Source organism: Pezoporus flaviventris, unplaced genomic scaffold, assembly GCF_033815535.1.
Source record: "Pezoporus flaviventris isolate CSIRO_AGI_PZ_B2104156 unplaced genomic scaffold, CSIRO_AGI_Pfla_v1 ptg000100l, whole genome shotgun sequence".
Taxonomy (NCBI): Eukaryota; Metazoa; Chordata; class Aves; order Psittaciformes; family Psittacidae; genus Pezoporus; species Pezoporus flaviventris.
The window spans coordinates 3034352-3056796 of NW_026892648.1; the positions used below are offsets into that span (position 1 = coordinate 3034352).

General features: G+C 51.0%; 1 protein-coding gene across 3 annotated transcripts in view; it reads left to right on the forward strand.

The window, feature by feature from the left end:
• Positions 1 to 9430: 9430 nt before the first annotated feature.
• The window catches only part of CNTFR (ciliary neurotrophic factor receptor), a 205758-nt gene continuing 192743 nt past the window's right edge, over positions 9431 to 22445 (forward strand). The window contains exons 1-2 of one of the 3 annotated variants that reach the window (XM_061477151.1): positions 9431 to 9652; positions 11845 to 12017. The gene's annotated coding sequence lies outside the window, so the exon portion shown is untranslated. The remainder of the gene's footprint in view (positions 9653 to 11844; positions 12018 to 22445) is intronic. The other 2 variants (XM_061477152.1, XM_061477149.1) reach the window with 2 other exon arrangements.

Below are 22445 nucleotides of genomic sequence, written 5' to 3' on the forward strand. Positions count from 1 at the left end.
TAAGGATGCTTGGGATCCAGCGTATTGTCCATAGTTGTGAGTATGGTGCCAACCAGCCCCTCATTCAGCAGCTCCTGCTTTTTTCTGGCAAAGCTGACATAGTGTTTGGGGTCAAGCTGTAAGGCAGAGCTGCCTGTCCTGAGATGGCCCTTTTCATCTAGGTTTGCTTGGAAAAGGCTGAAGCAGCCTGAACTGGATGTGCAACAGAAGACAATGCTAGAGATTAAAGCGGCTGGATGGCAGAAAGAAGATGACAAACTTGTCCAGAAGAAATTGAATTGGGATTTAGCTGAATGGGAAAGCAATCAAAATTCAAAGGGGTTTCTTTTTGCTTTAACCACCTGACCGAAACAAGCTCCCAGTACTTTAAACAGCATTTATAAACTTCAAGGCCAGCGAGGACCGTTTTGATCATCTGATCTGATTTCTTGCTAGTCCCTCCTGCCAGCCTGAAGACTCCTGCACCAAGCACAGGACTTTGGTACCTGTTAAGAAAAGGTACCTCTGTGCCTGTGTTGACACAGACACATCAGGAAAACACCAAGCCTCTCACACTCTTCTGTGGTCTGTAAGTGGGGGTTAAGATGACTTATCAAATCTCTGAATAAAAGAATGCCTCATGCTTGCCCCAGAGATAGTGAGGACAAGCTTCTGCACCAACTTCTAGGTGCAGTACTCCTAAAGGATGTACTAGGAGGAAAAGCCAAAACACTGACACAGAAGAGAAGGGGAAGGAACCCAAGAGCTTAATCTTCACTGGTTGGCAAAATGCTCTCTACAGTCTCCTCTCAGCCCATTATCTGAAAATAAGAGTTGATGTGCTTTTGTTTCCATCTCTAATTTAGCACTGTAGGGATACATTACCATTAGTTCCCAGCACACCTTGACAAGTGCCATGACCTCCACAAAGGCCTCTAAGTACAGATGTGGTCTACAGGGGAGGACACTCCAATTATGTCAGGAGCTGTTTCATCCCATATGCCAGGGTTACAGCACATTCATAGCATGGGCTTGAAATAGTGCTGATGGGGGAGTAAGCATCTTTTCTCCAGCAGGGTACAGATGCTTTGGAGGTGCTGAGAGTCAGAGAAAAGCAAAGCTCCAAATTGGGATTTGCTCCCTGGCTGGCTCAGAGGTGGAAGGAGCCCATGGGAAGAATCCAGTCGGGGTGTACGCATGGAATGCTGCTGACCTGGACTCAGCCAGAGCCATGTAAGACCACTGGTGGGGACAACCTGGGATCCAACACACAAAGATCTGGGCTGTCCCAGCCCCATGAGGAAATTTAGTTCCTTCTCTGTTCCCTGATCTCTGATTTTCCTCTGCCTTATCTGAGGGGTTGCATACCCTCAGGGGTACACTGACCCTACCAGCTGACCAGGGGGTGTCTGCTACCCCCGTGTTCTGTATTCACTAATGTCCCACGTCCATTTCGCATGGGGAGCCAAGTCCAGCCATGAGTATACCCCTGCTGCAGCAACCTGTGCGTATCTCAGGTGAGAGCCCCCACACTTCTAAATCCAAATACACACTCCCAGAAGCAAACCTGGGTCTCAAAACCTCTGATGGAGCAAAAGCTTCTTGGAGGGGTGGAAACCATCGCTTCCCAACTCCACTCCTCCTCCATACCACTGCTGGTATCCCAGGAGTGCCTGCAGAGCCCAGGTCCCACTAGTTTGCAGACACAGGAGGACAATCTCTTCCTGCCCCACATCACTGCAGTTACAAGCAAATGACAGGGGAAAGACATGGGGACAGCACACACAGCTACAGAAGCTCTCAGGGACCTGACGTGCACGGTGCTGCAGTATCCAGCATCACTCTGCCCCCTCTGTCCAAGCATCATATTTAGCAAGGGTTTTTGTCACCCTATATGTCAGCGAAAGCTTGTGTCATTTAGAGGCCCTACATGCGCAGCATCTCCTATATTAATGCGGGGAAGAGCGGAGCATCCGCGGGCGGTCCCCGAGCAGGCCCTGCCGGGAGATGGCACTGCAAGCAAGGACAATCATCCCGCGGAGCACTGAGAGGGGCAGGACCTGCAGAGGCAACGGAGCCCCGTTATTTGTATTTCCTTCTCCGTCCCCCGAGACCTTCCTGGAAAAATCCTCCCCTTGCCTCCTGTGATGCCTGCATCCTCACCGCTTAGTATCATTTCCTTCACGCCAGGTGAAACTGGCTGCTAACGAGGCAGGCAGTGACTGAGGGATGCTTGGAAACAGCTGGCACGTTATCAGCACCGGAGCACAGAAGGAATGGGGGGAACCTCTGTGCCTGTCCTTTGGGCATGAAGACAGCCCATGCAGGGGATTTGAAGTCTCAGGCTTGAACCCTCCCATCAATATTTCTGCTCCAAAATCACTCAAAACTTCCACGGGAGCTTTTTCCAGTTTGGACAAAGAAGCTGTGCAAGTATAATGAATTTCCCCCCCTCTAGATGGGAAGTTTTGCTGAAATGGCTGTCAGGGAATCATAATTTACAGCACTGAAGTTTTGCTAACTTGCTGTTTCACATCAAGCCATCGGGAGAGATGCAGATTTCCTCGTTTCTCATGAGACCTGGAATCTCCACCTGGACGAAACTCGGAAATTTCGGCAGCCTTTTGTGGTGCCGGCCCAATTTCCCAAGGAAATTTCATGGGCTTTTCCACACCCTGCCAGATTTTTCAACACCTTTCAGGAAGTCACAGCTGAACGGTTTTGGTCCGGATGATGTTGCGTTTCGGGGATAATATTTGGACCATAAGACCTTCTCTGCAGATACTTGTTGAATGCTCCCAGGACCTGCGTTTCTGTTCCCAGTGGTGTATTGTCCCAGGCAGAAAGGTGTTCCCAAAATAGGAGATGTCATAGAATCATGGAATAGTTAGGGTTGGAAGGGACCCTAAGATCATCTCATTAAAACCCAGTGAGAAGAAGCCCATCAGTTCTCTTGTGAAAACAGATGTGTCTGGGCTTAGATAAAAGACTCCAATCTAAGGCTGATTGAGACTTCTTTTGGGAAGGAAAAAATAAAAAAAAATATTTTTCAGTTGGAAGTTCTCAAAACTGAAGTTTTCAGAACAGGAACATGCCCTTTCTCCTTTGAGAAGATGATAAAAAGCAATTATGCAATTTGTCTTAATGTCCCATTCTGGCATCTTTTTGCAGAACAAGGGTCAGCTTCTCAGCTTTGAGCAGGAGCCAAATGAATCTATACTAAAATAAAAGAGCATTGTTAAGGGTCATAAGTGAAACATTTCAGCATGGGGGAAAACAAGCAGGTGTGCTTAACTCTATGTGCTTTTGCCAGGTTGTGAGAGAGGAAAGCAAACTTTTGTCCAGTTTTGGTCCTGGCACTAGTAGTGCTGAAGGAAGGGATGGCTGGGAATATGGCTAATGAAGGAAAGGAGATGGAGGAAGATGGTGGAGGATGCAGCAGCAGCAAGAAGAGGGGATATTTCTCCTTTGCAATTTAAGGGCTTTATGATGCATAGCTGTGTCCTTAACAGTCTTCCTTAGTGCCCATGAAAGCCATTCATCCTCATGGTATAGACACGCCCCACATAGAGGCACCAAGGATCTATGAGGTGAGGATGTGGCTTAAGCACAGAAGGTTTCACTTCCTTGGTTGAACTATAAGCTTATGCTGATAGGAATTTACCCTTAAAGCTAAGGAGAAGAAACCCAGCAAATCATCACAAAATGCATGTTTAAAAGGTTAGTACTCATTGAGAGCCAAATAGTGGGGAGCAAAGGAAGGGAGGTGGTGGTGGTGGTGGCATCTTTTTCCAGGCATCACATTTGGGATGGTCATTTCCCACTGTGGCTCTCTGCCCTCAATGCAGCAACCAGGAGCTCATAGGGGCTGCTGGCAGAGATGGGGAGCTCTCCCTCCTCTCCTTCCCTTGCTCCCCACACCCAGCACTGATGTTTTGAGGTGTTTCTGACTTGCAGAGTTTGAAACTGAGTCATCTTCGATCTCTCATGACATTTCCCAGATTTTTTTTAACTGCAATATTATATATGCCCCAAATGCGTTTTTCTGGGGGAATTGTGCTTTTCAGCTAAAGGCAGAAAGAGAGAAAGAGAAACAAAATTAATCTCCCTCCCTCAACCTCCCACCTTACAAAAAAAAACCCTACAAAACCTTTTGAAAAGCGTGGGGACAGGGGTTTGCAAATTCCTCACCAAAAGACATTCAAAAAGCAGCTCTTTCACTTTTTTTCTTTCAAACCCGACCTTTCATGCTAAGAACTTCAAACCGCACTAATCCCTGGCTTCTGCTTTCTACACAAGGAAGATGATTCGTGATAGGAGCCAGCACCACAACCAGAACAAGGAGTCACGGTGCAGCAGATGCTGGCCTGCCTTAAGGTGTTAATCCACAGGGGGATAGTGGAGGGCAAACCAGCTGTGTTGGCATGAGTCACAGCTTGGGATGGGCTTACATATTACTGGCGACTGGCAGGGTTTTATGGCAGGGGTTCTCATTCTAGACAAAAGCCACAACCATCAGGACATCCTTGCTTTCACAATGGTAATGAGAGCACCTCTGCCATGTGTAAAAGGCTGCAGCCCCTATAGTGGTTTAGGTGCAATCCTGCTACAGAAGGGGCTGGAGGCAGAACGCCTGGGTCCCATCCCAAAGATGTGCACTATTGTATGTGTGCCTTGTGCCATCCACATCCTTCTGGACACCTACATGGTCCTCAGCCTTGACAGTGGGACAGCACCACCTCACCCTCTCAGATGTCCTGATCTATGGTGAAAAAAACCCCTCCACCTGGAAGATAAACAGGATTATGGTGATGACTTCCCAGTCCCAGGAACATCGCAACACCCGTAATTCAGGACATCCATGAAACAGTGATGGAAAATGAAAATATAATCACTGTACACTCTTGATTCTTGCATGAGATTACGTGGGGCTCTGCTTGTGGCACCAAAGGGAAACTAGAACTAGGGGAAACCTTTTCCAGACCCCTCTCCTGTTGTTGCTAGCTCGGGAAGACATATGCGAAAATGTACTTTAAATATGGCTTTCATTCCACGCTGAGCCTCTTCCGAGCGAGGAGCTGGCAGCAGCGGGCCATGTGCTGAGTGGGTGATGGGACGGCTGTTATTTATAACAGGTGTCAGGCGGTACTTTGTCATCGAAATCTTACCCGGCAGTAGCAGTGAGGGGTCTCACCATATGCCAATCTCTGTTTCCCAGGAGCAGTTTGATAACCACATGCGCCGAAACCTTGCTGCGCATGGAGACTTTACTCACATCACTTTTGCTCGCTGGTGGGACCTGGTTTGCTCGGCATCCCAAATCACGCTAATCACTGCAAGCCACTTGGTGCCCATGATCAGGGTTGCACCCAAGGAGAGGGTTTTCTCCCTCGCAAACCTTTGCCACGTTGTGTTCTGCCCAGGCTTTATGTCCCCACGGCCTCTCCTTGCTTTTGCACCTTATTGTGTGCACACACGCAGACTCTCACCACCACCAGCCTTCCCAGGCAAATGGGTAACAGGCTGGAAAGCTACAGCCAAGTCCTGTACTTATTATCTCCATCTTTGTCTTTAGCACGCACCTCCCACCATTCCCCTTTATCTACACAGGAAGAAGTTTGGCAAATGTAATAAGGACAAGGTGAAGTTTTACATAAAATAATCTCTCCTGCCATGAGTCCTGAGGAATTTTAATCAGTCCAGGAGTACCGGCAGAATTCCTTTGCCTGCAATCTTTTCATGATCTTGCTTACCCCTCTTGTTCCTCGTGGGGAGCATTTGCTGAGAAGATGATTAAATCGGGCTGGTAAAAAGCTTGTTGGCTCTGTAGCTCCCATCTTTTCCTGCTTCTTTGCAAGATCATTTGTACTTTTTTCTGGCCTGTGGCATGCCAGGTCAGCTTCTTTCTTTGCCTACCCTGTACGTTTCCTCACCATTGTTGTGGGGTTTTTCCCCCTTCAGAGAATCTCTTTTGTGCAAAGGCAAAAGACAAGGCTTCTAACTCAGCCTGCTGTGTTGTTGTTTGCCTGAAGTCCAGCAGGAATTCAAGGAATGGTTCCCCACGTCTTCTATTCACCTTGCTTCTGCCGGTGGCAAGAGGTCGGGCAGGGGGCGGATATGTTGGGGAAGCCATGAGCAAGGAGCACAGACTTAGGGGCAGATGTGAACTCAGGGATTTTGGAGGACTTAAGCTCATTTGCATGTTGCCTGACAGTAGTTCAGTGTAAGAATTTGGGCATTTTACTTTGAACAAATGATTCACCAGTAATCATTCAATAAGCTCTCCTGATGGTTGAATAATCCGTGAGTAATTTGGCCAGATGTTTGCCACAAGGTATCAAATAAATAGTATGTAAAGACACTGGATCAGACTCTCACCTTATATACACACAGCTTTGGGTACAACCAGGCAAATGCTCTCCTCTTGAGCTTTGGCCTGGAGGCATCTTTGCTGCTTTACAAGCTGGCCAGGTCGAGCTCAAAATGTCCAGGGTCTGACTATGGCTCAGCTCTACCTAACTCCCACCACATGGCTGTGAAGCATCCACTGTCCTGCTCCAGGGTACCACTGCTGCTGGAGGCAGCTGTCAACATGTAATGGGGTGGAGTGGCATAGTCTCCTGGTTGAACATCAGTGTACAGGCTTGTGATAAGCCTGCACTGGGATACAGTGGATGGGGAAACCAGCCCTAATGCTAGCTCGTAAACTAGTGGAGAATCATGTCCCTGGGTCCAGCTCTCTTCCTGGACCTATTGGTGCTGCAGTACCTTTCCATCCTATCCCCACAAAAACACCTGCTCTCCTGACACATTTCCCAGTGGCATCTGAGAGTTTCTGTTTCCCGCACAGCTTTTACCCCTTTTTCGGACATGATCCTGGCTGACCGCAGGGCTGGAGGGATGAAGAGAGAAAAAGAGGTGGGGATTTTCTTTCTTCTTCTTTCATTTTGTGACTATTTCAGTCTGGAGTCTCTGGGGGAGGAGGGTCATTCTCCAGCTCTGCTGCAACCTGCTGAACAGCCTTGAATACATCCCCCCTCTGCTCCTAGTCTGCCCTCCTGCTTTTTCAGGACTTGCTATTATCTATCACAAATCCCCCCCAAGTCCTAACATGCTGGTTATTCTTCATAGATAAAACCAGTAACAATAAACAGATAATTTATTAGGGACCTTCATCTGAGACAAAACATCATTATTTCCATCCAATTAATAGTGGCTTTTAGTAGCATCAATGGAAAACTAGACAAAACCTGGCTTCCACCCAGCCCCTTCCTCTGCCTCTGTGACATTGTCTGTGTAAGGCCAGGGCTGCAGGGAGAGGTGGTATCTTTAATTTTGTCGACATATATCTAATTGAAACAAAACATACTGGCTTTTGTAGATTTGCCTGCAGATTACCTTTCTTCTTTTTTTTTTTTCTCTTTAACAGGAAGATCGGGAAGAAAGTTGTGCTGTTGTTATTACTGCTGTTGTTTTCTGCAGACGAGGAGAAGTGCTGGGATGCCAGGGAAAGTGGGAACATGCCAATGGAAGTATTTCTCCCAAGTCCTCTCTGCACAGTTTTCCCGCATGCATTGTTTCCTGAGTCACGGGGATTTGTGCTGGGAACGTTTGGATATCTGGAAGCTGCAACAGCCCTCACTGCAGACCCGAATGCTGATGTCCAGTGACCAGCACCCCAGTCCTGCCACAGAACCTGGGACAGGGGGGAGTGCAGAAGACTCCCATTAGGAGTTGTAGGGATTTGCAGTGCTCCCAAAAAAAAGCCCCTGCCAGCCTTGTTCTCTGCCCCTCACTGGCACCTAGCCCCTGGCAGCGAGCAGGTTCTTTCTCCATGGGCATTTGTCTCTTCCAAGCTAGGGAAACAGAGGTATTTATCTGCATGCTGGCAGACCATTGGGGAATGTGCCTGTGAAGGGCGATTTCCCCTAGACCCCCCAGCCCCATGGCACCCCCAGCCATTGCCACCATGGTGCCAAGCAGCCTTTCCCAAAATTCCATCCACCCCCCCCACACACCCCCCCACCGCCCCCCCGGAGGCTGTTTGCAATTGCCTGTGTGGGTGACAGGAGCTGTGGGGATGTGGGAGCCCTGCCAGGGTGCCTTCTCCTCGGCCTCCTGCCCACCCTGCCCTTCCTCGCCCTGAGGCCGCTCGGCTGTCGTTGCTCACCCTCCCCTTTGGCTCCTGCTCTTTTGGCCTCGCTGCTGCTTTAATTTTAGCAATTCCTTGGAAAGAGTCATTTTCCATAACTCAGCTCTCAGCGAAGCCCTCTGCCTGCCAGCTCTGCCTTCTCACACGTGTTGCTGGCGTGCCCCAGCAGCACACGCCTGCACCTGCCCAGCCAGGCTTGCCTGTCCCAGCCTTTTGCACACCAAAGCCTCACACACTTTCCCGTCCCCCCCTTGGCACATTTCACCCTGGCACTCCCAGTTGGGTCGTGCCATGGCTGGAACAGGCACCCTGGGCTGGCAATCCCGGCCCGGCTGCATGGCCACCCCTGCAGCTTCTGCCTGGTCAGGAGTTGTGGTGCACAGCACGAAAGGATGCGTGTCCTTTTTGCCCTGCAGACCTCCTTGTGTGTGTGACAGCTCACAGCCTTTACCTGCAGTGGGAAATAGGTTGACCACCACCCCACATGCCACATGGGACCCCAGAGCCATGAGGCACAATGCTTGGGCAGGGTGGGCTTGTTTGGCAGGAACCAGCAAGTTACATTGGAGCGGGAAAGGTGGGTGCACATGGGAAGGCTGCTTCACTTGTGCATCAGTTGTGCAAGAGGGTGTGAGAGCATTCTTGTATGTTCAGCTGTGCAGCATGTATGTGTGTGCAAGAGGGGTGAGTGCAGCACTTCCATTTCATCCTGCATCTGCATGTGATGCTTTCCTTTTGCACGCTGAGAGGGTGCTTGTGCAAGGGGATGCACACTCACAAGTAGTGTGCAAGGATGTGCACAGAAAGAGCGCGGTGCCTTCATGTGGGTCTGCATCCTCTGACGGGGAGGGTGCGTTGTGCCAGGCAGTGCATGTGTGCATGGCTTCATGTGTGTGTGGCACACGTTGAGTGTATATGTACATGCTGCGAGAGTGCTGCCTTCACCCTGGTCTGCATCTCAGGGGAGATGCAGGGGTGAGACTTCCATTGTGCCCCCTGCCCATGCACGCAGGGACTGTGCCGTGCACGGTGGTACAGGTCTGTGTGTGCACAGCTCCGTGCTCACGGCGCTTCCACGGGTGTGCTCCTCCGTGTGCATTTGCACGGGGAAGAGGGGTAATGGTGTGTGCGGTGCCTCCCTCCAGCTCCAGCACCAGCGGGGATGGAGGGGGGGGGGGGGGGGGAGCTGCGTGTCCGCATGGGTGTGCTCCCGTGGTGGGGTACAAGGGCTCTCCGGTACCGGCGGGGCCACGCGTGGGTCTGTGTGTGCGTGTGTCGGTGTGTGCGGGTGCGTGGGGCGGGTGCGCGCAGCGCGGCGGGGCCGGGAGCGCGTCCGCGGCGCTGTGCCGGGGGGTGCGGGCTGAGCTCATCGCTGGCTCCCCGGCGCTCCTTACCAGTGGCTTCTGCGGTCACATGGGTTATGTGCTGGAGTTTAAAAGAGCTTATAGCCCCCGAGCCGGTGCAGAAGCAGCCGGTGGTTGCATGGGGTAAAGAGCCGGGAGCGGCGGCAAGGACGGCGCCGTGAGTACCGGGCGGACGGGGACGGAGGGCGGTGCGGGGTGTCCCCCACCCTAACCCCCATACCACCCGCTGGACGGGAGAAGCGGCGGTCAGCGGAGGCGAGCCCCGGTGCCCGCCGCCAGAGCACTGCTGCCTTTCTGGGAAGCAAAAAAGGGGAGTGGGAACGTTCCTGCTTCCCCCGTTCCGCGCCCGCTGTTCCGTCCCTCCCGCCCCGCAGCCGCGCACCTTTCCCCACGCATGTCCGCGTCCGTGTCCCGTTCCCCCCACCCCACCCCACCCCCCCACCCCCCCGCGCCGTCGGGGCAGGGACGAACCCTGTGAGGAAACAATTTGGGCAACTTACTTTTCCTGCTCCTCCGTGCGTGTGTGTCCGCGCCGCGCCCCGGCCGGCCGGGCGTTCCCGCCGGGAGAGGGATGGGGGGACGCGGAGTCGGGGCGCTCCGGACACCCCAAGCACGGTGGGACCCCTGTTCCCCGGAGGGGACGGCATCGCAGCCGCTGCGAGAGGCGTCAGGTTGAATTGTGGGAAGGGATGAGCCCTCCTGCGTGCTGCATTGCATGAGCAGGGCTGGAGCTGAGGTTGCGGGGTGGCTCTTTTGTAAAACGGAGCCCGTGGATTTCCTGGGCGGGAGAGCGATTTTTTTCCCTTCGTCCCACCAAAGGCGCAAACTGCCCTTTCCTCTGCTGCGGCAGTGCTTTAATTTTGAATTATTACTATTTTCTTTTGAGGGGGTGGTGTGATTTTATAAGAAAAGCATCTGCATGGCGCTTCTGTGGAACTGCTCTCCCTGGGCTAGGCAGTTCATCCCGAGCGTGAGTACGAGAGCTGCCTTCCAGAATTGCATAATACACACCGATCCCTTTGCTGCACAAACTCCCTGACATTTCCAGATCCCGGTGACTTCCCCCACTGCAATCCTAAAACCGGGTTGGGACTCCAACCAGTGCAGGAGCTAATCTGCGCTGCCTTCACTGGGGACAGAACCTGGTCTGCATGTTTCGAAGTCCCTGGCTCCCCTGGCAGTTGTTTCTTAGTCAGCTAAACTTTTTGGGTATAAAGATCAGCACTTCTTCACTCTCTTAAAAAACCCCTTTCTTCCCCACCCTATGCTTACAGGCAGATGTGGAGGGTCTGTACAGAGGGCAGGTTGCAGAAAGAGGTTTGCCTACAAAGCCGTTTGATTTCTCTTTCACGTCTCTTTGTGTTTTAATTTGCGGGATAGTCCAGGAGATCCTTTCCTCAGATTGCTTTTTGGTCAGGAACTTGCTGACTTCTGCTATGATTCCGCTCATTTAACTCTGACCATGCCCGCATGTTGTTTATCCCGGTGAGGGACAGGACTTGCACGCGCCGCTGCTGGTCCTGCCATGGTGTGTGCAGGCAGTGAGGCTGCAGGGACACTGGATGCTTCCTGCAAAATGTGCAAATATGTGGGAGAAGCCTTTCCTGCTCCTTGTCCTGTCCCTCTGTGAGGACTTAGGGCTTTGCTGTGATGGCTGGTAATGTGCAAGGGATGCTTGTGTCCAACCAATCATCTCACTGGGACCAGGTACAAGGACCAGAGCTCTCTGGGGCTTACTGGGGAGGGCAGAGTTTTCAAAGCCAGGCTGTGCTTTGGAAATGAGAGCCTCATGCCTGGAAGACTTCTTTGGAACATCCCTTTAAGATAACTTCATCAGAGCCTATTGTCAGAGAAGGCCAAGGCAGGATCTGACAATTGTGTGTTATCTTTGGTCTGATTTACCCTGAGAGGACTTGATCCTACCAAGGAGGTCTGTCCCCATCCTTATGGGAGGTGCTCAGCACCTCTTGGACTTGGGGAAAAAAGAATCCCTGGTACCTTTTGGAGCCAGAAAGCTTGTGATGCACTTACACGTACAAATAACTGTGGGGCCAAAGCTCAGCTTTTGGAGATGTGGCTCACTTTCCAAAGCTGGCAGCAGGAGTTTTGTGGGTGCAAACCCCAGCTCCTGGCCACTCTCAGTTAATTCCCCCTCAAGCTGGAGGAATGCATCCTGCTTCAGCTCAGGCTGGGGCTGCTTGTGCGCCTGGGGAGTCTGTCTCTCAGCTCTGTCGTTTATTATTGCTGCCGCTGCCATTACGCCTGACAAATGGGAGTTGCTGAGTAATGTGCTGTTTGTGTGTAAATATCTGAGTGCTCGCAGCTGAGCTCACTCCTGCGACTTCGCAGGAAGCCATCTCAGCACCTTTCCTCCGTGAAGACCTGGGAATGCAAAGGCGTCCTTCTGCGGGGACCTTCCCACTGCTCCGGACAGCTTCAGCCTTCACTCTCTGCTGCTTTCTGGCAAGGGTGAAGCCTCCATCCTCTCTGGTTAACGTGGAGGCCCTGCTGCTCTCCTGAGTGTGAGTCTGGGGTGGGAAAGGGTTCTGTGTGAGTGTGTGTGTGTGTGTCACCTTAGGCAGCAAGGCACAGTTGCTCCCCAGGGTTCTTGTCCTAGGCAGAAAGAGTTTTTGGGACTTCGTATGCGTTGATAGAAATGGTCATGCACAACTGGGAGAAGAGTTTTATTTTGGGTTGGTTCAGTTGTTTGGGATTCTTTTCCTAGCTACTCAGCCCCGAGTTTCTCTTAATTTCATCCCATTTCTGCTGAAGATGCTAAATTATTCCTTCCTGTACCATTTTCATCCCATTTGCAGATTAGCATCCGACTGCTTCTGTCAGTACTTGCTCAGCCCAGCTAGACTGATCGCAGCTCTTTTAATCTCTCCCCTTGTAAATCAATCCCTTCTGCCTCCTGATCATTTTTGTCGCTCGTTTTTCTGAAATCCCTCCAATTTGTCCATTTTGTGTCGGTGACGTATGCCTGGCCCTAAACATGATGTATACCAGGCATGGCAGTGTGAGGGAAGGACACCTCCTCCCCTCCCACCCCGCTGGGGCTTGTGATGCTTTGTCAGCACTGAACTGAGTTACTTCCCCATTATTCTAAGCTATAGTCCCTGCTCGGTGTTGCAGAAGAAAGCAGCATACCCAGGTCAGTGCCCTGGGGAGAATTCCTCCAAATTTTGGCAATGAGTTGCCGAGGTTGCTTGCGTGCTGCTAGCATACGCTGGAAGGGAACAGAGCTCTGGGTGCTGTCTGTGGCTCCCAGTGTGTGCATCTGCCCACAAGAGCTAATAGTTGAACGAGGAAGGACGACAAAGATAAGAGAGGGCAAGCTCCATCATGGCCGCTGGACAGGTGGGGAAACTGAGGCAGATGCACAGGGTCAGTGCACATTTCCCATGCTCTGTCCAACACCCTCCTCTTGTTCAGGTGCTCCATGTGCACGGTCCAGTGCCAGTTGCACCCATTAGTATTGCAGTCAGCATGGCTGATTTTCTGGGAGATACTGGATCTTATTGCTTGGTCAGAGTAGCCGGGCAGGCAACGATGCTGCGTTTTGTGCACTGCTTCTCGTGCTAATGGTCAGAGCTCATGCCACAGGTGCTCTCACAGGGAATTTGCTGACTTAGTGCAAAAGCAGTGTCATGCATTCATACACTTTGAAGTTTTGCCATCCCAAACCCTGAGCTCCCAGCACCAAGCCTTCCCACTCCCTGGAAGGGCACGGCCCTTCCAGGGACCATCTATTTTTAGGAGGAGCTGTATTCTGGACAGTGTCCACTGCAGATGCTCTCTGCCTCCTCCTCTTGGTCCCTCGCCAGGGACACCGCTCGGGCTATCTTCTGGTGGGGCAGATCTCGCTGAGGCTCTGCCGGAGTGTAACAGAGGTGGCACTGTGCCGGGCATGGGGACACCTGGGGGGCTATTGTTGCTTTGGGGGTGGTCGGGAGGGCCAGCAAGCTCATGCTGCCTTTCACCTGAGCTGTGGGAAATGGCAGGGAACTGCTCTCCAGATACTAGCAGGACACGATGCCGGCTTTACTGTCGTTAAGTCCGGGGACGGGCTGGGCCGTGTGGTACCCGGTGCCGGTGCCGGTCCGTTCGCCTGGATGACACTAGGGGGCATGAGATCTGCTGGAATCCCTTTGTCTGGGATGGGGAAGGAGGATGCAAAGCCGCTCTTGACCCCTCCAGCCCGCACATCATCCCCCTGCACGCTTTGAGTGTTAAACCCCGAGGGGTGCCCGGCGTAGCTCGTCCTGCAGCGAGGGCAGGACGCGGCTCTCCGGATGCTGCTCCGCAGGAGCCGCCGGCCGTGGGAGCAGCCGGAGTAAGGATGGGAGCGATCAGCCGGAAACATCTCTGAAGCGGGGAGGAGATGGATGCAGCCAGACTGCCAGGGAGTCTCCGGGGAATTTGGGAAATCCAGGAAAACACCTAGCTTGGTTTTAATGCCTCTCTGGAGGCATTGTCCAGAGAAGGGATTAAGTTAGATTCAGGGCTGGCTTTCAAGATGCAGTGTGTTATGGTTTCATTTTCTGCTGGATGTTAAGTTCACATGTGATGTCTCCTCAGGGTCGTGTTTTCCCAAAGCAGCAAAAACTTTACAGAGTCCCATTTAATGAACGGTTCTGATAGATCTGAAACCTGGTGGGGGTGTGTGTAAATACCTATATGGTACATATGAGTCCATGTATATATCTGAGTAGGGTGCAAAAAATATGTTTTTGAGGGTGTGTTTATGCATTTCTGCATACATTCAGCGGTAATATTGTATTCTGTCCTTAAAATCTGTTATTCCAGATGTGAACGTGTGTATGTATATTAAAATGCTCTATACTGCAGTCTTTATCTCTTCTTAGAGCAAACCTCATGAAAAGCAAATAAAGAGACATTGTTCTCATAGCAGGCTTGGAAGGACCCGATATTTATATTCTATGAATTTTGATAGTTTCTGTTCCGCGTGTTTGCAGTTATGATAGTAAGGTATTTTTTGCCTATCTATTTAAAATTTTGTGCTAGTGGGAGACTGAAAACATTCGGATCGTTTCAGTTTATTCATTGCTTAATGAAAACAGAGATCAAGCTTCTGGATTGAAATGTTGAGGCGTGATAGCATTCTGGCATATTAATTTCTAAATGGTTAGGGTTTTTTTTAGTGCCTTCTGTTGCCAGATATCAGGCTCCTCTGCTGAAGTACCACTTTCCTCACAAGCCCCCAGGCAATGTTTTTAGCAGGACGCTAATGCACTGCAAATACTCCTGTTCTCCTAGAAAATGCTTTGCTGACTGTTGTCGAAAGTAGCACTAGGATGGCTAGAAATGAGAGATCAGAGGAGGAGGATGCTGCTGTGTCAGTGCGTTTGCTTTGTACCTCTGATGGGGAGGTTGTTTCGAGCCATGCGGGTGAGTGCCTGTGTGAATGGATGGAAGGGCTTTTCCCCAGCTGGTTTCTGAGCCAGGGCTGAGGACCAGGGGTTTATTTGTTTTGAAAAGCCTCGTGAAGTGGAAGGAGGTCCGGGAAGAAGTGTTGAGTCTACTTTTAAGTCAATTAAGGATCATATCGAAGGCGTGACATGGTTTAAAGTGGAAAGGGTGATTTGTCTGAAGGTGTTACCTAATTAGAGGGTATAGTCAGGGCTCTAATTGGCCGTGACACCCTAAAGATGTCATCGAAGCCCTCTTGAGGCACCGCTGATCCGGTGATGTGGCTGCAAGCTGTCTGGGCAGCGTGGCTGCCGCTCTCTGTCTCAGAGGCTGTCTGGATGCCGGGGCTGGAAGAGGCTGCCTTCCTTCAGGTGACTTGCGATGCCCTCTGGGGATGCTGCCATCAGTGAGTGATGTTCATAAAGTTGCAGAATTAAAGGAAAGCTGCAGCAGTTAGAAGAATTAATACTGGTGCCCATTATGTGGTAAATCTCCTCTCTCTTCTCCCCAGGAGGACCACTTTCTGCTGCTCCCCACTGCAGGGAGGCTGGAAGAGGAACTCTGGAAGGGTTTGCAATAAGTGATGCTGTACTGCAATCGCAGCTGTGTTTGCAGCAGCTAATAGAGGGATTGTGACCGCTGTCTTAGATTTGCCTTAGAGAGGGGACACGATGGGATCAACTGAAATCTGGCTTGCACAGACATGGTTGCATTTAAATACTATGCAACATGCTTTGTGAGAGAGGAACTGGTGGGGGAAGCAGCACAAGAAATGGATGAGAGGGAAAGGCTGCTGGAGAGGCTTTGATCTGATACTGGAAGTGACTGGACCTTGGCTGGCCCTGGTGGTGGGTGCTTGGGTCCCCTCTGAGAGGAGGGACAAGGGGCTGTTCTCACTCCATGCTTTTTATCCATTGGATTAATTGGTATTTCCTGGTCAGTTCACTCTGCCCTGTGAGGAGAGGGCAGTATATGTTGCCCATTCCCACCAGTGGTGCTAAGAGCCAGGTGGAGCTAGGGAGTTGGCTGGTGGATGAGCATGGAGAGCAGGGCCCACTGTCATTACCAGCATCACTCACTGATGATGGGAATGACAACTATACATCTAAAGCATCCTCTCCTCCATGAGGGGTGAAGTCTCCAACACTGTCAGAGCAACCTGAATGATCAGGAGGGTTTGAATTCAGCCCCTCAGCACACAAATATCCCCTGAAGGCAATGCTCAGCCCTGGGAATAGCATTGGATGGCTCAGATCTCCTTGGGAGGAGCAAGATAGTTTCGATTCAAAGAAGAGATCCTCGGGGCAAGGCAGGGCCAGCTGCAGAGAGACTAGTGGATAGCTTTGCATTTGTAGGCAGTGTCACAAACTCCCCCAAAGCAAGCACACAGCTAGGCACATCCCTCTGCTAACAGTTATCAAGGGATGCCGCCTGCTTGTAATTATGCGGGTGTTAAGCCAGCGAATGCATTCTGTTCACAAAGTTGCAGCCTAGTATTTTCATACTTCTCGTGGTCTCTGGTGGCTTTCTCAGTCTCTGGAGCACGGGTGAGAATAACTTGGAAACTTACAGAGCCCTGCCATTGCCACGTGGGGCTGAGCCACCCAGCTATGCCTGCTCCATGCTATTGCCATGGCTTCCCAGTGCTGCAGGGGAGACACTGCATTTTGGGGTGCCAGCAGCAGGCAGCTGGGTTTTGACCACACTACCTTTGCTCCAGAAATAGCTTCTTCCAAAGTGACCACCAAGGCCGTGTGCTTTATAAATGCCCAGCAGCACAAGATCCCTGCCCAAATCCCATGCAGGCATGGCAGCTATTGCATGCTGTATGGGATAATCTGTGAGAAGCATAAACCTCCCTTTGCTGGAGCTCTTCAAGCTGATCAATGCAGAAGGAGGGATCTGGTGCCGTTGCTGCTTGCCTGTCTGAGCTGGGGTTCCTGGGGCCAAGCACAAGCATTCACTTGTGAAATTAAACAGTATTACATGTTATAAAACAACTTTGCTCCTATTTGGATTATAGGTACACTTTCTGCACCGTGGTCCTTTTGTCCATGGCCTAAAAAATGTTGGTGATAACGAGGACACATCCTCTCCTGTGGATAGAGCATGGCTCTCAGATATAAAGAGAAGGCAGCCTGTGCCAAACTTTGCCAACATGTAATTTATCCTCCTCTGTGCATCAGAACTAAGGGTTTGAAAAATAAATACATTAAAAGAAGGAGAGCGAACAAAAGGCTACTGCTGCTCTGAAATTCAATCAAAAAAAGTCTCTGTCCAGTCCTCTGGGCTTCTCACTTAGAAAAGAGCTCTAGAAATAACACTGTTAAGGCAAAGGTGCACCCACAAATAACTGCGGGTTTGGGGAGGGGGGCAGTTTTGTTCCAGAGGCACCTGGACAAAGTGTACTTGGAGTGGTTTTGCTCCCAAAAGGGTGGATTATTCTCACTGCATGAATACGAGACCCTTCCAAGCCGCCTGGGATTGCTCAGCTTTGATATCCTTGCCTCGCCTGTTGTCTGTCCCCGGCACGCTATACGTTTGATTTGGGAACCAGGCTGGAAAAGGGGGGGGGGGGGGGGGGGGGGAAGTCACACCAAACAGCGGCCACTGCTCTTCACAGCTCTCCCGTGCTGGGGATAGGAGCGGTTTCCTCTCGCCCCAGACCCTGGACATGTGTGGGGCGGCTGGCTCCCCACATGTGTTGTACAGACATGTTTCCGTGCCGGCTCGTTGTGACTGCCCACCTATTTGCAGCTGGGGGAGCTGAAGCTGCTCTTTCTTGTGATTCATATAAAAAGAGTCTCTCTCTCTGGATGGAGTCGTCTCTGCTTTTATTGACCTGGTTCCGGGAACGACAAAGGCTTTTCCGTCTCCTGGATGCGTGATTTCTGCAAGGGCTCTGGAGCAGGGGCCAGCTCTTGCTGCTGGTGTGTTTCCAGCCCTCCTAACATGATTAGTTTGACAGGCCCATTGGGTATGTTGGCAAGTCTCGTTTTTGTTTTGTGCATGAGAGTAAGTACTGTGACGGGGCACAGAGCACTGGGTAATGCTAAAATCTGTGCAGGAGGCAGCCGAGTGGCTGGATAGTATTTTTGGCTGTGCCATGGATCTGCTATGCCACCTAGCAGAAACCCCTTGCTCTTTTTGATGGGGCATTTCTGTCATGTCCCAGCTATCAGAACAGACTGGGTGCTCCCCTTTTTTTTGGCTGCAGTTTTGAGTTATTTTGCTAGCAAAAAGTACAGTCTGAGCTCTGTGAAACCAGATTGTGGCAGGACATCGTTAGCATGTACTTGGGGACTCCCAGTGGGGATTTCCTGGGCATTATCCATCCTTCAGATGCCCAGCAAGCTGCCATCAGCCATTTCCCATCCACACACCCTGCTTGCTGGGCTCCGATTTGGCGCTTGTTGACTTCTCAGAGCAATGCTAGGGGAAGGGTTGGACTCAATGATCTTAAAGCTCTCTTTCAACCTACTTGTTTTATGATTGCTTGTTTCTATGATTCTATGAAAGCTGAAACATACCAAGTTCTTTTGGCTTGTTTAGATGGGACAAGGACTGGGAGTGCTCCATATCCCCACTCTGCACAGTGCTTTTTGAAGTTTAGACACATCTGCTGCATCCCAACCCTCTTTGTTTTTGATCAGAGACATCAAGTTCACCCTAGCTTGCTCCTCTGCAAAGCAAGGATGAAGAGAAAGTTCTTCAACAGCCATGGTGGGTCCTTGACTTCAAAGGCATGTGGTATTTGTGTTTCCTAGTTTTGGCACGTATTCACCTGCAGTCAGGCCAGCAATGCTGGGTTTTTTCCAAGTAGGGCTGCCTTATACATAGAGGAGAGCCAGTTGTGCATTGATGGGCTTGTTGTCTCCCCAGAGCTGGTAGAGGGAGGAAGAAGAAGACTGTGAGTTGCCCAGGTCACAGATGTCAACGGCAAAGGAAATGGGTTGATGACTTTGACATTCCCTCTTACAACAAGGAATTGGGATGGTCGGACCAGACTTTGAGTCTAGAACCTAAACAAGAGGTTTTGCTTGCACATCTGCATTTAGGCTGGAAGGGTTCCCCAAGGCTGCTTGCTGTAGTAGGTCACCAAGGTCAGCCTTTAACCTTGCCATCACATGGGGTTGCAGGGGAGCACCATTGCCTGCAAAGAGGGGAAACTGCAACCTGGGGTGGTTCGGGATTTTCTTGAGGTCCCAAAGCAGAGCTGGTGGTAGAAAACCGGATTTCTTGAGTTGCTCACAGCTCATGCCAGCTGTGGGACACATTAGTAAATACTCTGCATAGACCAAAGCAGGGCATTCAGTACTCTGCACAGCACTGTGTGCTTATCTGTCTCTGTCTTTAGTTCTTCTAGCTGCCAAACCCTGAGATGACATTTAAAGGCTTTACATTTTTTCTCTCTTGCCAGTTCCAGATCAAATTTGCTGAGTTGTCAAGCTGAGGATGCTTTTCTCCTAAGTGCTGGCCCTGCAGCAGCTCACCCTGCTTCATCCCTGCCTTGGAGGAGTCCAGCTGTGTTCCTCCTGCCTCTGCTGTCACTGGCAGTAACACGAGGGGGCTGGAGCAACAGCCCTGCTAGTGAATATGTGAAGACAAACAGATCTCACTTTTCCCTGTTGCTCAGGCCATGCTGGAATCAGCTGGCTAAGGGTGTTCAAAAGCAGCAGACAGAGCCATGGCTTGCACTGGAAAAGAGGTGCTCGGATGGACAGGGCAATGGTAGGGACTTGCATGCAATCGCTTCCTCCTCCTCAGGCTTCCATCTGACCTAGGTCTTAGTGGTGAGCAGTGCATGCAATGAGCTGGTGGGTTCTCAGCAGAGTCACAGCAGGCTGGGTGCCTGCCTTAAGACAACCAGGATGAGTGACACTAATCAGCAGCTTTCCTGCCGGATTTCAGCAAGGAAGGTGAGCACTTGTCTGTATGTGGTGAGTAAATTGCTCTCAAATCCCTGGAGGCTGTCACTAACGCTTTGCCATGCACTGCTGGCACCAGAGGATGCCTCTATTGCTGCTGTCTGCCTTGGGGACAAGCACAAACGCATGTCTCCAGCTGTAAGTGAGCTTGTGGAGAAAAGAAACCTCACCAGAACATGCGTTTGCAAGCTCTGGTGTGTTGTAGACCCTCACAGGCAGTCACAACCTTCTCCCAGCATGTGAGCTGGGCTCAGAGCCTGTTTCCTGGCATGAGAAGAGGGTGGTACCCCTTCTGCTTTGGAGCAGCTCATGCAGCGAGCCAGGAATGGCCTCAGGCACTGGAGCTGCAGCCATCTCTTGGTCCCACCACCAACAGACAGCTCCAGCTTTAGTCCTCAGAGCATTTTTGAGGGCTTTGTGTATATGGGTTTAAATCCATCCCTTCCTCTTGTACAAACATCCTCCTTGACCAGGCCTGGTGATAGACCTAATCCTGTGACAGCTGTAGCTTTCTGGCTTTTGCCAGGCTCTCACTTCTGACTTTGCATCCACCAGACCCTGCACGGTGTCTGCTGGGAGCTGTCTCAGCTGTCCCTGCACAGCATTTTCCAGTTCAGAGCATACCACATAACTCAGTAGGGTGATGCCAGTTCAACCTGGCCAGTGGCCCTCTTGCAGCCCTGGCACTCATCACCATGCCTGTGGAAGACACCAAGCAGCTGCTAGATGGCAGAGACATGAGCTGACCTGCATCTTGGCTTTTAAGTGCAGAGGATGGAGCACGGCTGTGACACGAGCAATTACAACGTTGGCTTCAATGACCACAAGCCTGAGGTTGCTCCTGTCACCCAGGCTAGGAGTTGGAGGAATTTAATTACCATTCTAACTTCCTCCAGAAGTAGCTGGGGTGCCTCAGAAAGAGGCAGCTTTCTGAAGCTGAAAAGAGGGGAGGAAAACAAAGGACTGGTTAACCCTTTCAGCCATACTGTGTCCAGATGGTGTGACCAGACTCCCTAGGGCTTAAGCTCATCTCTCTGAAGACACCTGTGGGCACAGCCATGTCCACAGAGCAGCAGGGCAGCACCTCTTCTCTTCTGCAGGGGTGGGATCTGCCCTAGGTAGAGCCCCTGCCTTGGCAGTGCTCGGTTTCAAAGCCCTGCCTGCTCACTGTCCCTCCACAGTTGCTGCTGTGGACATTAATTTTTCCCAGATTTCAGCTTCCCTTTGAATATCCCTGCTACGGATCATTTTCCTTGCATGTGTTAGCTGGTATTTTCCCAAAGCTGAATCTTGTGCTATTTCCTGCCTGTCTTTCTATTATTCCTCTTCCTCCCTCTTCTATTACGTTGAAACCTACCTTGGTCTTTGTTTCTGCTCACTTTAGAAGAGGCTGCTTGTCCCTTTTGTTCTAGAAAGTTGTAAGAGGGAAGAAATCAGCCATTTAAAAGATGAGAAATCCTGCCTGCCTGTGTTTTGCTTAGCACCTCCCCAGCTAGAGAAAAGCCACTGAAATCCCATGGTAGTCAGGGTGAGAGGGTAAATCAGGTGTTTTGGGGGCAGGAAGAGGAAAGGAAGGGCTGTGGAGCAGGACCAGACTGCTGTGGCTGAAGCTGGCAGTGGTTTACAAGGTCTGCAAGGTGAAGTTCCCTACTGCAGCAGTGATTGATGGTAAACTTGAGCACCTGTACAGGGGGGGTCTGAAGGACCAAGAGACAATGGGTGTTTCAGGGTAAGGCCAGGCTGGATAAGAGCAGTATCTTCTCTGCGGTGTTGTACCTGGGGTTTCATGTAGGGGAGGGGGAACATAGAAATAGCTTGTCCTTTAGAAGTCTGTCTCCACAGTTCTCGGTAGCTTCCCAAGTGGAAACCTATTTTAGGCTTGAAGTGACCCCTATGCAATCTATTCCTGATGCTGTGTGTGCTGCTCAAGCACAAGTGTTTGATAACTTTCTTTTGTGGCTCCTTGTGGAGGTCCTGCCTCCTGAATTGCTTGTTGTGGTTTTTATCTCTTCCAGCTGCTGCATTTGTCTCCCCTGAAGGAGAGGGGGATTGCAGTAAGTAGGACAGGATTGCTGCAGATCCCCTTGCCCCACAGTTGTGCCCTGAGCTGGAGACAGAGCACCCCCAATGTTGGGTCCTCTTGCTTTGCCCCAGTTCTCACACAGCTGGCTGTGCTCTGCCACCTCCAAAAGAGATGGGCAGTCTGGTTTGCAGGACAAACCAGAAACAAGGGGTGAGACAAAAAGATGTAGTGGAAAGGGTGGCTTTTCTCATCTGGACCAATGAGCCCCTTCGTGCACCCCTTTTTTAGACCTTGCCTTCGTTGTTACGCTTCATCAAAGTAGCAGGACAATGCTGCTTTTCCCCAAAGCCCCATGCCAGGGGACCATCACCTCATATTACAAGCTCAGGAGCCAGACAGCGTCTTAGAGACTAAATATATCTGCTACTGCAGCTCTTGGCTTCCACAAAAATAAATCTTACAGAGGTAACTTTTTGCTGTGCAATTCTCAGGGCTGGCTCTGCTGTGGTTTCCACTGAGACAGCATTTGGCTAACACGGCCAAACATGAATGGAGCAAGCCTGGAG